This window comes from Bos javanicus, chromosome 10 (genome assembly GCF_032452875.1).
Source record: "Bos javanicus breed banteng chromosome 10, ARS-OSU_banteng_1.0, whole genome shotgun sequence".
Lineage (NCBI taxonomy): Eukaryota > Metazoa > Chordata > Mammalia > Artiodactyla > Bovidae > Bos > Bos javanicus.
Window position 1 is genome coordinate 30,220,394 of NC_083877.1, and position 13,742 is coordinate 30,234,135.

At 37.2% G+C, this 13,742-nt stretch overlaps 1 long non-coding RNA gene across 4 annotated transcripts in view; it reads left to right on the forward strand.

The window, feature by feature from the left end:
- LOC133256021 (uncharacterized) overlaps positions 1-11,406 on the forward strand; it is a 140,486-nt gene extending 129,080 nt beyond the window's left edge. For 3 of the 4 annotated variants that reach the window (XR_009739079.1, XR_009739080.1, XR_009739078.1), the window contains one exon: positions 7,070-7,468. This is a non-coding gene — a long non-coding RNA (uncharacterized LOC133256021). Of the gene's footprint in view, positions 1-7,069; positions 7,469-8,043 lie in introns of those variants that run through there. The other variant, XR_009739081.1, reaches the window with a different exon arrangement.
- Positions 11,407-13,742: the final 2,336 nt, after the last annotated feature.

The following is a 13,742-nucleotide window of genomic DNA, read 5'->3' on the forward strand; positions in this document are numbered from 1 at the left end:
ACAACTGTCCATCATGGTGGGAAGGGCTAACTTATTTTTGGGTATTCAACTCACTGGGGATTTTAAATGTCAGGTTACTCAGTACAGAAGTACAGAGGCTAACATGCTGGAAGTAGTTCCCAAGTTTTAAGATTTCTTCTCATGAGTCGCATTCACTGGCCTCAACCCATCTTTACATCAAAAAAATCTGATTCTAAGTATAGATTCTAGATTCTGAAACCTACACTTATGCATAAAACCTGAAATATGGAAAACCAAATAACGTTCTAAAATGTTACTGTTTACTGGAGATATTTGCCCTCAGATCTTTCCTCTGATTAGATTGCTAGCATTCCTTGAGTTCTAGCAGTGTTCCAGTGTTATGGCTGGGAGGAAGCTAATTTCAAGGATCTTTTGCACAAGGAACTATTTACTGAGACATATGCAGTGCTTTCACTGTGAAATAAACAGGAATGACATGACTTTAATAAGGGTTTTGACAATAAGAAACGAGACTTATTTGTCTTTAGCGTTCTCACACTGTGGAATGCAGTGGCAATACCTTTGCTATTTCTTACCTTCTGTGGTTTGGGGAACACACAGTTTTCTTAGTTTAGTTTCACATTTCACCTTTACACATATGCCTTTACTTTGTCTTCCAAAAGGTGAAAAATCTACTACCTTATATGTTTTTAAAATGATGCACAAGTCTCCTATATTTTACCAATGACAGTGTAATTCTCTGTCTGCCAGGTTGCACAGCCATTTTGATTCTTCTCCCTACTTCTCAAAATTCTGGCAACTTGTCTCTCACTAATTTCCTCAAATATAGATCCTACTTTAGGTCTTTCATCATCTTACCTTTCTCAAGGCAATAATTCTCAAACTTTAGTTTGTGTGTAAAAAATACACATGAAACTCATAACATTCAGATTCCTGATCCCAGTCTTAGATGATTCAGCAGGTCTCAGGAAAGGCACAGGAAGCTGAATTTTAATAAATCACTTAAATATAATCCATTGCCCAGGTTTTGAGAAATTTTATTCTACATTTTTCTTATCTCTTTTGGGTCTTATAAACCAGGGGTCCCCACACTTCAGGATCTAATGCCTGATGATCTGAGGTGGAGCTGATATAATAATAATAATAGAAATAAAGTACACAATAAATGTAATTTTCTTGAATCATTCAGAAACCATCTCCCCACCCCCAGTCTGTGGAAAAATTGTCTTCCATGAAACAGGTCCCTGTTTCAAAAAGGTTGGGAACTGCTGTCACAAACTATTGCTAAGTAAGAGTGCTAATGGTTAGATCCAGAGAAGGCAATGGCACCCCACTCCAGTACTCTTGCCTGGAAAATCCCATGGATGGAGGAGCCTGGTAGGCTGCAGTCCATGGGGTCACTAAGAGTCAGACACAACTGGGTGACTTCACTTTCACTTTTCACTTTCATGCATTGGAGAAGGAAATGGCAACCCACTCCAGTGTTCTTGCCTGGAGAGTCCCAGGGACGGGGGAGCCTGGTGGCCTTCCGTCTATGGGGTCGCACAGAGTCGGACACGACTGAAGCAACTTAGCAGCAGCAGCAGCAATGGTTAGATCATGTTCATTCATTCATTTATGCCTTCAACTATTTATTGAGCTGCCAATGTGTGTCAAATACTGTTCTAGGTATTGGGTTTATGGAGTTGATAAAACAAACATCATGGAGCTCAGTTTTTGTTTCCCTAAGTTTAAGAAGAATCCTCTATAAATCATGTTTGAGCCAAACCTTCTGAATCTAATGTTGAAGATCCTAGTTGATTGTGTCTCATAACTATCATTCAACAAAGATGCTCCCCTCTAGGCAGGTTGTTCTCTCTCCCTTTTTCTCAGCCTTACTGTCTCCATACCAACTGAACCCACCTCTGGTTGTTGGTTCTCTTACTCTCCATTAGGAATATTGTCCAGTGTTGAGGACAGGGCACAGAGATGGGAAAGATGTTTTCATTCATTCATTAAACACATATTCATTGAGAACCAAGCACTGTTCTAGATATGAGAGAATTCAGCAATGAACAAGATAAGCATAGAAAATAAAAAGAAATATCAGATAAATTCCATTCAGGGTATGATGACAGGACCTGGCAGCTACTTTATATTGGGTAAAGAATTTAGTGACATTTAGATTGTGAGATGAAAGACAAAAGTGGCCATGCAAAGTTTAGGAAGAAAAGCACCACAGGCAGAAAAAAAAAGCTAGTGCTAAGGCTGTCAGGTAAAAATGTGAGTAAGAAGATTATAAGGAAGGCCAGTGTGGCTGGTGCATAGCGGGAGAAGATAAAGTGGTAAAGGCTTGGGTCCAAGAGGTTCATATGAGCCAGATGACATAAAGGCAGAAGTGGGGCTGTGATGTGATTTGATTTATGTTTTCACAAAACTCTCTTCAGATGTTGTGTGGGAACTGGATTGTGGAGATGCAGGAGAGACCAAACAGTAGTCCAGCTGAATTATGATGGTTTGCATAGGCAGTGGTACAAGTGAACAGAAATGAACAAAGTAGGCATATGTTATGGAAGTAGAATCAGGGAGCTTGGTGATGGATTAGATGTGGGGGCTGCAAGAGAGGACTCAAGGAAAATTTCTAGGATTTTTTTCACTTGAGTAACTGGCTGTCTGGTCATGTCAGTTGCTGCTCCAGAGAAGACTGTGGAGGGAGCAGGTTTGGGTGAGAAGGGTGGAAATCAAAAGTCCAAATGGTGAGTGATATGACTGAAAAGTAGGCTACTGTGACCAGACTGCCAAAGGCTTACAATAAGCTCAGAAATTTGAACTGTTTCTGAATGGTGACTTAGGAACGTAATATGGCATTGGTGGATAGGATGGGCTGAAAGGGGCAGAAATCACATGTCTGCTGTAGGATTTGGGGAGTAAGAATGGTCGCGGAGGGGTGGGGGATATGAGAGAGAGTCAAAAACACAAGAATAATTATAAAAGAGCCAAAAAGGAGAAAAGAAATCAAATAAAAAACAGGTAGAAAGCACAAGTGTTTATTTGAAGATGGAAAAAGAGTAAGGAGGGTAGGATTAACTGTAGAATGTGTCTTGGTTGGTAGTTTTGAGAAATATACAGAGGGCAGAAAGGAGAAAGTGCCACAAGTTCCTGGGAGAAGGACCAAGCCTGCTCCAAAGAGCGGAGTTCCCCAGCTGTGTGTGGGTCTCACGCACAGACTGTCTTGAAAAGGAACCTGGGTTGAAAGAAGAGAGATGACTTTGTGATCTACACTTGGTCATTCTATTAGTGGTGAGGGAACGCGTGTGTGTTTGTGTGAGAAAAGTAACTTCATCTCTATTTTAGTTAGCACATATCTTTTCACCATAGAAAAAAAATTGGGGATCTTTATTATTATTAGGATCATATAACAGGATATTGGATAAAACTTACATATTTGTAGCATTTTCAGAGCTTGAAATATCATTTCATAAAATGGGAAGATTTTTCTCACGTTCATGAGTTCTGTTGCCAATGAACAGTGTATCCAAAACCGATGTTTTTAAAGAGGATCTCTGTCACATCAAGAGAGAAAAACTGTTGTTCTTTATGAGAAAATGTTTCCAGTTTGCAATTAATTTTATTTTTCTGATGGAATTTTCTTTCTCCATTATAACAGGCTAGATCAATAAGAACCCTGCATCTATAACTTAGAAAATCAAGACAGGGAAAATCATCAGAGAGAAAGCAAATGATGACAAAAATCGATATGCTTACTTACTCTGTGCTCCCTTATCCTTCATTTTCCACTTGTCTTCACCAAAACCTCACCACTGGAGCTAAATGGATCTCTTGAATAAGATTTTTTTCTAAAAGAAACAAATTTTGGCTCATTTGTGTCAATTTCAAAAGCAGCTGCTTCTTTCCTATATGAGCCATTTTCTGAATAAGTGATTTTTGGGGGGTTGGCAAGCTGAGAGATTTTGCCTTAGTCAATAGTTGGCATTATCATCAAATAGGAGGCAAATTAGTCACTGCAAATGAATTAATATCTTGCAGAACTACAGTTATTTATGCCCTGAGTGATAAACTTGGGAACTGTTAATCAGCGCACTGACAGAATCTGTAAATGAGATCAATGCATCACTGTTGGGGGTCTTCCAGGAATGATGGAGGACAGGACAGCTGCCAGAAGACTGGATTCATTTATTTGCTTGCTCTTTCCTTCCTCTGTTTACTTTCTTCCCTCCTTAACCTTTCATTCCCCTTTCTCCCTTTCCTTCCTTCCATCTCCCCAGACACTGGTGCTCTGTTCTGTGCTAAGAGGTATCTTTAAAGAGACATGACCTTTAACAATCTCATAGGGAAGAGAAGACATCAGGCATTATTAGAGTGTAATGTATTAAGCACAAAAACAAACGTCTACAAAAATGTTTTAAAGTATGAGAAGGAAGACCCTAACTTGTCCTATAGGGGTTAAGGAAGGGCCTCTCTGAGAAAAATAAATACAAATTTGCCAGGTGGACACGGCAGTGTTTTAGGAAGAAGAATATGCATAAAACCATGGATTTGGGGAAAAATATGATCATCACTATTACAGCAATCACAAAAACAAATAATGTGTACTATGCCCTTACTATATGGCAGGTATATGGGCAGGTATATGTTATGAGCTTTTCATAAATTAATGGTTTTAATCTTTACAACCACCCCAATGGGTGTTATTCCATTTTTCTGATGAGAATAGCAGGTCCCAAATGTTTTAGAAACTTGTCCCAAAGAAAAACCGGTATGTTTATGGAGTTGTAACTACTTCAGTTTGTTGGTGTATGAAGGATATGGTGGAGAATGTCAAGAGATGAGGTTAGAAAGATCTTCAGGAGTGTATATAATAAACAGTAAGCCATACTACAGAAAAGGGCTCAGGTTCATTGTTAAGCAGGACAAGTTTGTTCATCTATTCCTCTGTACATCTACACATTTATTTATGATATATATATATATATATGATTTTATGCAGTACACAAAAATCATGCATAAAATGAGTAAAAATGAGAGTGATAGAAAAGATGAAGGAGAGGATATAATGGAGTTAGGAATAAGGCTCGCTGAGCAGATGTCCATGAACCTTGGCAGACACTGGAGCTATTTTCCATCTCTGTATGAATGTTAAAAAACCAATTGAGGAGAGAAAGCCAAGCTACCCCCTAAGTAAGCTGAAACTATACCCACTGAAAAGGTCAGGGTATTTCAAAAGAATGATTTTGGAACCATTTAATCAGAGGGACAGATGGGTGATAGAGGCCATAATGTTCTATTTCTTATATTATGGTGGATATGATTTTCATTTGAAAAGATTTTTTTTTTTAAGGAGATATAACCAGATGTCTCCTTCACCAGAACACAGTCTTAATAAAGTGCTCATGTAATGCCTGTCTTTAATAATTCTACTGCCTGAATATTTGCCAAGATGACTTATTTGTGACATTTATACCAATCCAAATAAATAAATAACTTACTGGTTGGCTTGTTATTTTTAAACACCACCTAACAAATACACTAACTTTGGTTTTAGAATGGTTGACATGTAACCTTTCCTTCTGGCAATGATTAGCTAGTAGGGGCAGTTGCCTATTCAGGCTACTCTGAGTTTGCAAGACTTAAATTGCATCAACCGAATAGTTTCTATTATAAGCGAGTTTTAATTGAGTATATCCAGACATGCTTCTACGGTTGTTTAGAAGCAAGTTCAAGAGAGGGGAACACAAGCTATGAAAATATAAAATGCTGTGTTAAAAGACATCCTGGTTAACACTAACTCTTATGTCAGTAATCTGATGATTTCTGTGTAAATATAGGGATGGTGTGGCGGGGTGGGGCGGGGAGAGGGGGCTTCCCTGGTGGCTCAGTGGTAATGAACCAGCCTGCCAGTGTAGGAGATGTGGGTTCAATCCCTGGGTCAGAAAGATCCCCTGGAGAAGGCAGTGGCAACCCACTCCAGTATTCTTGCTTGGGAAATCCCATGGGCAGAGGAGCTGGTGGGCTACAGTGCATGGGGTCACAAAGAACTGAACACGACTTAGCAACTAAACAACAACAATAGGGATAGGGTGAGGAGAATGGTATATGTTGAGCTCATATTTCTGACCCATAACTAATTCCTGTCCACAGAGGCAAAAGTTCATAAAAGCTGCACATAATCTAAAAATGTTCTGGGTAGATACTGTCATGAAGTGGTCACTGGCAGGATGGTGTGGTAGCCATTTGTAGCACAACAGCTAAGTTTAAAGCCCTGCATAACTAAGGCTAATAACTGGTCAGGCATGTGGGTTGTATATTATTTGAGTAAAGAGTCCAGCGGTCTAGTAAGTGTACAATTTGGGGAAACATATGTGGTCGTTTCTGGAAAAGGAACAAATGATAGACTTGCACCAGGATCTTCTATGCCAGAGTCAATAAACACATAAAACAAGCCATTGAAGAGGAACGATCTCAGTTCTGAAAAGTCACTGAATAGCTTTGAGGAAAAAATGTCTTAACCAGGGCTTTTATTGGTTTATATTTTCAATCAGCTGTACAGGATAGAGGACCCAACTGACAAAAAGCTGAGGCAGTTAACTGTCTCTTACAGTGGTGTGAACTTAGCCTCCTGCCTATCAGTTGGGCCTCTATAAATTTTCCCCCACTCATTTCAGACTTGTAACTCTATCTAGAGTTTATCCATATTGTCTAATGAAATCTAAAACATGGCTCTGGCCCTTTTAAGGTTTTCTTGGAACTAAGGTTTTCCTGAGGTAATAAAATATATTAAATATTAAATAAGTCTTAAAAGCTTTAAATTTTACAAAGCCATGGCCTCTTTTTTAGTTTTGTCATTGTAAGCTTCTCAGCAAATCATGTCTAGTTAGGTACTAGAAAAGTGGAATGTGCATTTTCTGTCATTTTATTTTTCAGGTAAAATCGGTTTTCAAATCTGCTAATTGGTAAAAAGATATTACCTTCTCCCTAAGTTACAGAAGCAGAAATTCAGCTGGTCTTTAAGAAATGAAAGACCTTCAGTAAAGGTTGAAAGCCCTTCAGTTCAATCATATCACACTTTGAGCAACTCTTGTCTCCTTAGGTCCATCATCTGTCCTCATGGCTCACAGGTGTGCAGGACAGTTATGTCCAGGACTAACCGACCAACACACTGGAATGGACCCTGATGCTGGGAAAGACTGAAGGCAGAAGGAGAAGAGGGCGACAGAGGATGAGATGGTTGGATGGCATCACTGACTCAGTGGACATGAACTTGGGCAAACTCCAGGAGATAGTGAAGGACAGGGAAGCTGGCGTGTTGCAGTCCATGAGGTCGCAAAGAGTCAGATATGAATTGACAACTGAACAAGAACAATCCAGGATAAAAATGGTTACTTCCCACCCAGTTAAAATACCCTTTCTGTGGAAGGGTAAGAATCCCAAAAAGTCTGTGGGGATGGCTTTTGGAGTAAAGAAATGAGTAAAATTTTCTCTAGATTTTCCCAATGTGTTGTGATTCAATTTATTAGATAAATGAGTTGTTTGAGGATTTTCATTTAAATTGACAAATTTTGCTCCAAGCGTAAATTTCCATAGGGACATGGTCTTCATTCTTTACCAATTTCAGGTTGCCACTAAGGTCTATAGGAACTAAAGGTATTTTAGCCTCAGAGTGACATATGAGCTGCTTTCAAATATTTGTAGACTGTTATGTGAAAGTAGTTTTATTCTTTTCATCCAAAGCCTTATGGGTTAAACAAAATCTTAGTAATCATAGTTGTCCATTAGACTGCTTTGGAGATTGTGAGCCAGTCCTACCCTAGGGATGTTCAGTAGACGTATGGGTGATCATTTGGCATGAAAGTCATGTGTCAGAGATTTCTTGGGCCAGATAATATGAAAGCGCTCTCAAAACCTAAAAGTTCCAAGAATCTGTAATCAACATTAGAAAAAAATTATTAAAAAAAATTTTGGCATGAAATCTGAGGAAGGGCTGTTTGCTGGAGGCAAAATGTATGTCTATGTTTTTATACTTCTAAGTATTAAAATTGTTGCATTATCTTATCTTTTTTTCAGATACCTCACTGGAAATAAATATGAAAATAAATATGGAAATTTCCTAAGTGGCTGAATACTAATGAGTTTGTAAATAAATTTAGAATTCTCTTCTGGACACAATTCCTTGGGTGATATAGGATCCTAAATTTATGTTTTACCTCTTTGTTTTGGAAAAGTTAAAGCCTCTTAAAAATTGATAGACTAGAATAATGAACCCTATGCACCCATCACCTAGCTGCAAGAATGATTAACCTATAAGGACAGAATAATGTCCTTGAATGCCCCTGAAAGATGTCCATGTCCTGAAGAAGCCAGGAACTTGTGAATGTGTTAGGTTACGTGGTAAGCAAAAATCATGGTAACAGATGGAATTAAGATTCTCCAAGAGGGAACAGTCTAATCACCTGCATCTTTGTAAGTGCAAGAAGGAGGCAGAGGAGAGAGACCCAAATAGATAGCCATGTGAGAAGGTCCTGGCTGATGCTGCTGAATGACACTGGAGGAGTGGGGTCTTGAGCCAAGAAATGTGGCTGAAAAGGCAAGGAAACAGATTCTCACCTAGAGCATCCTAATGATTTGCGGGCCTGTTGATGCCTCGATTTTAGCCTAGTGAGACCTCTTGTAGATTTCTTACCTACAGAAATATAATAAATTCGTGTTGTTTTCAGCTACTAAGTTTTAGGTAAATTTTTTAGCAGCTATAGAAAACACGTTTTTAAAAAAAGAGAGAAAGGCTGTCAAAATATGAAATGGAAAAAAATAATCCTTAAGGACAATGTTAAAAAGTTCTTTGTATTTTTAAGTAAAACAAGTATTTAGAAACCTAGCAAAGAAAGACAATGCTTTTATTTGTTGGCTTTGAGTACAACAGGAATGGACATAAATCTGAATATCTATAAAAGATATTTAAATATATGTACCAAAGTTAAATAAGTATTTAAATTGCTAATATGATTAGTTTCATTTATCATTTAAATGATTTAAGTTAAACAAAAATGGTGCCATTTTTGTTTAACTACTTATCTCCATTACATAAATTGCAAATTAGATACTCTGACTTACTTGAATATGTTTTATAGTTACTCTTGATGGTTTTCCTTTATATACTATTTATCCAATTACAAAAAAAGGCAGATATTAGAGAGATAAAAATGCATTATTTTATAGAAGCAAGTGAAACTGTTTATACTTACTAGGATACGGTACTTCCAATAAAACCAACTAAAATCTATGATCATTTTCTTCCAAATAATTCTCTAAATTCCCATTTATATTCATAGGTTCTTTTTTTTTCCTAAGCCTGATAAAATATTTAATTTGAGTCCCAAAACCAACCAACGAATCACTCAGCCAACAAAATGACTTACTCTGCAAACAAATATAAGTAAAAACAAAAAAAGCAAAACAAAGAATTTGAAGTTTATAAGCATTTTTGAAAAGTGATGCACATGGCTTGAATGAACTCTGTCATGTATCTATGTTGTTATCTTGCTAATGTTAAAACAAAGGGCAAAAGATAAATGTCTAGATTTACTGAAGTCATATATCCTAATGGATCATTTATTTCTTTTATGATTAAGTACCTTCCTCTTCAAAGATATTAGCCATATGATTCACAATCTGGAGTGAAGTTTTTATCAAGTGTAATTATTAGAGGCATATTTAACTGTATATTTGAAATGTATAGATTATATTCCTTTTGCAAAGTTGCAGGAGAATTGCTATAATAGCATATATTTGTTTTGAAAATATAAGTTAGAAGCATCCACTAATAATTTTGAGCATATGGTACAAACTTTAACACACAGACATACAGATGCACACCAAACTCCAAAATCTTAGAAAATACATATCCTATTTAACATTCCACTGACTATTTAATACATCATCGCACTCTTCCTGGACACTATGAGAAAACTGAAACATACAAAATTAAGGGTAGTCTCTAAAGCTATTGTGGTGTGAAAACTTAGTTAGGCTATGGTGCCCAATTATTTGGTCAAGCACCAGTCTAGATGTTGTTATGAAAATAGCTTTTAGATATGATTAATATTAACAATCAGAAGACTTTGAATAAAGCAGATTATCCTTCTTAATCCAGGTGGGTCTCATCTAAATAGTTGAAGTCCTTAAGAGCAAAGATGGAGAAAAAAGCAATTCTTTCTCAAGGTTGCAGCGTAGAAACACTGCCCAAGTTTCCCACCTGCTGACTTGTGTTGCAGATTTTGGGCTTAAGGCTGCAAACATCAATTCTTATTTGAGTTTCTAGCCTGCTGGCCTGCCTTATTTCTTTTATGATTTTCTTATGCCTTATTGATTTTAGATTTTCTAGCCCCCTAAATTGTATAAGTCAGTTTCATAAAAATCTCTGTCTTTCTGTCTCTATAAATAGGTTGGTGGGTAGGCAGGCAAGCAGGCAGGCAGGCAGATAGATGATAGAAATAAAGAAAGACCCATCTCCTATTGGATCTGTTCCCCTCAAGCGAACCCTACCTAAATAGCTATTACTGCCCAAACATTTTGCAAATAAGACATTAACCTTAATTACGTCTAAAAAAAAAGTAATTCTCCATTCTCATTTTGTGTACCTTTCATTTGCTTTGTTTAAACTGATCCAAAATATTTTATTCCTTTTATCTCAAACTGATAATGAAAATTATAAAAGCTCAAGAGAATTTCTTTCTACCCAATATTCCTGTCCTCTGAGTTGTTTCTTTCTCTACCTCTACCCAGCTCCTCACCCCTTTTTTATCCAGTCCATGAATCATCCCTGACACATACTTCATGTTTCTAAAATACAAGATCATTGAAGAGCTTTATGAACACTCTAACATAGCTTTTAAAAAAAAATTCGGTTTAAATCTCTTTTCTGTGACTATCAGTAGTATGGTCTGGTTTTTAGGTGTTCTCTCTGGTGACTGTTTTCTGTCAATTTACGTTTAGCCAACAGTTAATGTGTGCTTGGATAATAGCTGAAATAAGCTCAGAGACTCTGGGTCTATTATCATAAGGCTGTCTTAAGAAGACTTGTTTTGTCTACCTTAAAATAAGACCTTTTATTAGTGTTTAAAATAAAGCTGTGTCTTCATTTTATTCTTTAGATTCAGAGTAACCAATTCTGACCAAAACTCTAAAAAAAATTGGAAATGATCAGTTAATTAAAGCAATGCAATAGTTAGGAAGACTGAGTTCCTTTCTAAGCTGATAAAATATTTCAAAATGCATACAAATATGAGACTTTTTCAAATAAGCATACAGAATTCAAAACTACAACAAAATTAGTCCTCTGCTGTTGCATAAGAGGGATGTAGCCTCTGTGCAATTTATGACTCAGATTATCTTCCTAAACAATGTTACCCAAATAAACCTTACTTGAAATCAGTGGTACTGGTATTCAAACAGTTTTCCTTTATATGGAGTTAACTGTGTCCTCTATCATCTGACTGGTTCAACTAAAGTCATTTCTCTTAAAGACATCAACAGCTCAAGGAAAAAAAAAAAATTTTCTCTCCAGGCTGGGGGAGGACTTTTGCTTTGCACTTTAAAATGTTTGCTCTGTTCCAAGAAGATATTAGGATCAGTTGACTGACAACAGGAAAAATTTTCCTGGCAGAGAAGGAAGCCAGAGGAGATTCATATGCAGACAAAATTTTAACTATCAGGCTGTTTGTATTCCCATGTCTACTCTAATATGCCAAGCTGGGATAAATCAAATGGACTCTAAAAATGGTAGATAAAAATGTGATTTCACAATAATTCTGGAGTTTTGCAGGATATCCATCTTAAGCATCTTTTTTCAAAGAGAGTTATTTATTACTGAGTAAAGCTATATAGCTATTCCAAGATAGGCACTACTCTAAAAAAAAAAAAAACTTTGAAAACTCTACATTTTTAAAAGTAGTACAAAGATACAATGGTTTTGCTGAAGTGCTAGAGTGAGTTAAAAGAGATTATAGGACTCAGAAAGAGGTGCCTGAAATCTGAAATGAGGAAACCAGGTCAGATGAAGCAGTGTAGTGCTTGGTGGTCATGCGTCCGTTTTACAGGTGGCCATCCCTCTTTGGAGTGGCTGGGGCTAAGGGTCCTTCCTCAGGGTGTGGGGAATGTGTATACAACTTGTCTCTATTATGAGATCCTCAGGGTAATAATCTCCAAGTGAAGTGGGAATTGGATTCAGCATAAATGCAAAGAGGACGAAGGACACAGGAAAGCAATGCTGGGGTGAGTTCACAAACCAAATGCTTCAGACACCTCAGGACAGACTTTTCTAGTCAGCATTTCGTAGCAACTTCATAATCATTCAGTTTTCTCTGGTTTCTCAAAGAATCTCACAGGATCTCAAATGTGATCCTTATGAGGATTAGCAGAATAAGAGTCTAATCCAGGCCATAATTTATATTGTAAAAATCCCTTAAACAGTGGGGGAGATTCTGATTTCTGAAGATTCTGAGATTCTGAAGGGGTGGGCACTGGACAGACTCTTCTGTCTTACTGCTAGGTCCTCTTGATTCCTCTGTTTCCTTCATTGCCTTTGGGAACCTCACCCCACCTGCCCTGTTTAAGATTTCCATATGGGCTCTCCAGGTGGTGCTAGTGGTAAAGAACTCACCTGCCAATGCAGGATATGTAAGGGGCATGGGCCTGATCCCTGGTTGGGAAAATCCCATGGGGAAGGCATGGCAGTGGACCCCAGTATTCTTGCCTGGAGAATCCAGTGGACAGAGGAACCTGGAGGGCTGCAGTCCATAGGGTTGCAAAGAGTCAGGCATGACTCAAATGACTAGCACACATGCATTGGATCTTCTAAGCTAACCATCCTCCCTTTGTTAGTGTGAGCCTTGGGTTTTTTTCTTACTATGGTATTTCACAGGCAAAATGAAGGGTGTAAAGGAAAATTCAAATCAAAGGTACCCAAAGTTGATCCATTGACTGCTAAACTTGTCTACATTCTACTTTATATAAACTTAGACTTAATGCATACCTAGTCTAAATATGAATCTTACCACAGCAATACTAGGAGAACGTGATTAAGTCTCACCCTCATTCTTCTTGAAGAAGGCTCATTCTGAGAACCATTGAAGAATTAATTTCACATAACCTGGACCAGAAAACTAATTTAAACGAAAACCCAACAGCAACAAAAAAACAACGTAAAGAAAAAGCCCCAAACACTGATAACTCTAAGAGACTTAATGTAGTTGGAAATCACTTATAGTCTACAGAAATCTATTTTAAAAGGTGTAAACTATTAAGAAAGACTGGAATCTGTTTTATTAATGATAACTGTATGAAGTTCTTAACCTCTTAAAGATTTTTCAGGTTAGAAATTACCTTAGGGACCATTAACTTTTCATTTTAATTGAAAATATTCTTTTCTTATTTGGGGGGCCATTCCCCCAAAGCCTTAATTTCTATCACCTCTAGCACATACATAGTATTTTGTGAGAGAGCTATCTTTTGTTAGATATCTTTTTCATCTGCCCTTAAGATTAGACTTTTCCTGTCTCCTTTCCTCTCAAAAATCTAACTCAACTTATTTAAAATCAGTGCCAATAAACAGGGATTTTTCATAATTGTTAATCTGGGGCTGGTGCCATACTGATAAACCAAGGGCTTTAGCAATTGAGTTGCTGGCCTAGTTAGAACCTGGCTAAAATTGTTGATATAAATAAAAGAACTGAAGAAAACTTTTTCATAATATCATTTTTAGTGAATTT